Raw genomic sequence first — 2,894 nt, 5'->3', positions numbered from 1 at the left:
TCATCCGTATGATACAAAGTGATCAATTTGGTGGGAGTTCTCATGAGTGTCCTTTTGCTCATTTGGACAACTTTCTCGAATTGTGCACAACCATCAAGCAAAACAACATTACGGAAGAGTTCATCCGTATGCACATGTTTCAATTCTCCCTCCGTGACAAAGCAAAACATTGGTTGAGAACGGTAGAAGAGGGATCATTGACCACATGGGATGAAGTTACTAGAGCTTTCCTTGGAAAGTATTGTCCACCCGAAAAGACCGCCGAACTAAGAAGGAAAATCATCAAATTCAACCAAGAGATTGATGAAACCTTAAGTGAAGCTTGGGAGCGTTTCAAGGACTACACTAGAAAATGCCCACACCATGGTTTCACGTCATGGATCATTGTTCAAAGCTTTTATGATGGTCTTACTCCTACTTCAAGGGCCAACCTTGATAACGGGGCCGGTGGTAGCCTTAAAAAGCTATCGGTGGATGATGCATACAAGATGATTGAAGAAGTGGCAAAGCACTATGCATACAGAGGTGATAGACGACAACCTCAAGCAAAGAAGGGCGGAATCCACGACCTTAGTGAAATAGACCTTATTGCATCAAAGTTTGACATGCTAGCTCACAAGCTAGATCAAGCCACCCTTACATCTCCAAGCTCTTCTTCACAACAAGTCATGTCTTGTGAAACTTGTAGAGGAAATGATCACTTGTCCTCCTATTGCAACTCAACTAACCAAGAACAAGCTGCGGCTATTGGGCAAAGAAACGATCAATACTCTCAACCCTACAATCAAGGTTGGAAACCCCAACAAAACACGGGTTGGAAACAACAAAATCAAGGCCCCCCTCAAAATCAATACAACCAATCTCATCCACAAAACCAACAAGCTCCTTACCATCACCCTAACCAAAGGGACCAAAACCAACAAAGGCAACAATATAACCAACCCGCTCCTCCACCTCCTCAAAAATCTAGCCTTGAAGCCACACTTGAAACCTTCATTACACAACAAGGAAGAAGCAATGCGGATATGCAAGCGAACATCCAACAACTTCAAGCACACAACAAGATAATTGAGAATCAATTGGCTCAAATTGCGCAACAAGTTGGAAGTTCATCCTCCAATCCTAGTGGTCACTTCCCAAGCTCAAAGGTTGTGAACCCAAAGGAGCAAGCTAAGGCCATTACTTTGAGAACGAGGAGAGGTTATGAAGGGCCGGTTATGAGTGAAGAGGAGCCACAAAAGAGAGATGAGGGAGTTGTGGTGAGAAATGAGGATGAGTTTGAAAATGAGATAGTTGATGTTGAGAAAAAGGAGCCACAAAGTAAGAATGAGGGAGATGAGGAAAAGGTAGAAAAGCCCCCCATGAAAGTATACAAGCCTCCCATTCCATTCCCTCATAGGATTGTTGAAAAGAAATTGAATGAAAAGTTTTCAAACTTTCTTGAAGTCATGAGAGGACTTCAAGTGAATATCCCTTTTCTTCATGCTATGTCACAAATGCCTACATATGTTTGAAGGATCTTTTATCCAACAAGAGTAGGCTTGAAGAGAGTAAAACCATCTCCCTTCCTAAGGAGGTGAGTGCAATCATTCAAAACAAGCTCCCTCAAAAGCTTGGTGACCCCGGTAGCTATGCAATACCGGTGAAGATTGGAGACTTAGAGGCTATGGATGCTTTATGTGATCTTGGGGAAAGTGTGAGTTTGATGCCCTATTCTATTGCTAAGAGTTTGAAAGTGGGAGACTTTAAGCCAACAAGAATGTCCTTACAATTGGCCGACCGCACGGTTAGGCTACCTTTGGGAATTCTTGAAGATGTACCGGTTCAAATTGGAAGAGTATTTGTGCCGTGTGATTTTGTGGTAATGGAAATGGAAGAAGATACTACGGTGCCCCTAATCTTGGGAAGACCATTTTTGAACACCGCGGGTGTTGTGATTGATATGAAGCAAGGAAGATTGACCTTGAATGTGGGAGATGAGAAAATATCATTTTCATTTCCACAAACATTGAAAAAGCCATTGTATGATGAAGTTCATAGAGTTGATACATTGGAAAGGGACTTAGAGAAGTTCCAAGAAAATTTGTTTGAAGGAGATCCTTTACAAGCTATCCTAACGGGAGGCTTAGTTGAGGAAGGTGAAGAAACGAGGGGGTATGATCTTTTGCTCAACCAACCTTTAGTCCACAACGAAAATAAAGTGGAAGTGCTTAATGTGGAGATAAAAGAGGAGAGGACTACGCCTCCTCACAAGGTTGAACTTAAACCCCTTCCTCCTTTACTTAAATATGCTTTTCTTGATGATAGTGAGAGTTATCCCGTTATTGTAAATGCTAAACTTGATGATACCTCTCTTGGGAAACTCCTAGTTGTTTTAAGGGAGTATAGAGGTATCATTGGGTACAAAATTGATGACATTAAGGGGATAAGTCCTACTATATGCATGCATAAGATTTTACTTGATGATGATCATGCTTCCTCGATTGAGCACCAAAGAAGGCTCAATCCAAACATGAAGGAAGTTGTGAAAAAAGAAGTTTTAAAACTTCTTGAAGCGGGCATAATCTACCCTATCTCCGATAGTAAGTGGGTTAGCCCGGTTCAAGTTGTGCCTAAAAAAGGAGGCATGACCATCATCAAGAATGATAAGGGTGAGACCATTTCTACAAGGTCGGTCACCGGGTGGAGGATGTGTATTGATTATCGAAAATTGAATAAGTCCACCCGGAAAGACCACTTCCCACTCCCCTTCATCGATCAAATATTGGAAAGACTAGCATCACATAGTCACTATTGTTTCTTGGATGGATACTCGGGATTCTTCCAAATCCCAATCCAACCCGAGGATCAAGAGAAGACTACATTCACATGCCCTTTTGGCACCTTTGCTTATC

The 2,894-nt window shown here is 41.9% G+C and overlaps 1 non-coding gene across 1 annotated transcript; it reads right to left on the bottom strand.

Annotated features, from left to right (window-relative positions):
- Positions 1-263: 263 nt before the first annotated feature.
- LOC145629643 (small nucleolar RNA R71) lies at positions 264-370 on the bottom strand. The gene has a single exon (XR_014111804.1). It is a non-coding gene; the product is annotated as a small nucleolar RNA R71 (small nucleolar RNA).
- Between the last annotated feature and the right edge of the window lie 2,524 nt (positions 371-2,894).

Source organism: Chenopodium album, chromosome 4, assembly GCF_948465745.1.
Source record: "Chenopodium album chromosome 4, dcCheAlbu1.1, whole genome shotgun sequence".
NCBI lineage: Eukaryota > Viridiplantae > Streptophyta > Magnoliopsida > Caryophyllales > Amaranthaceae > Chenopodium > Chenopodium album.
The sequence above is the reverse complement of the archived record's forward strand: the minus strand, read 5'-3'. Positions and strand labels throughout refer to the sequence as shown.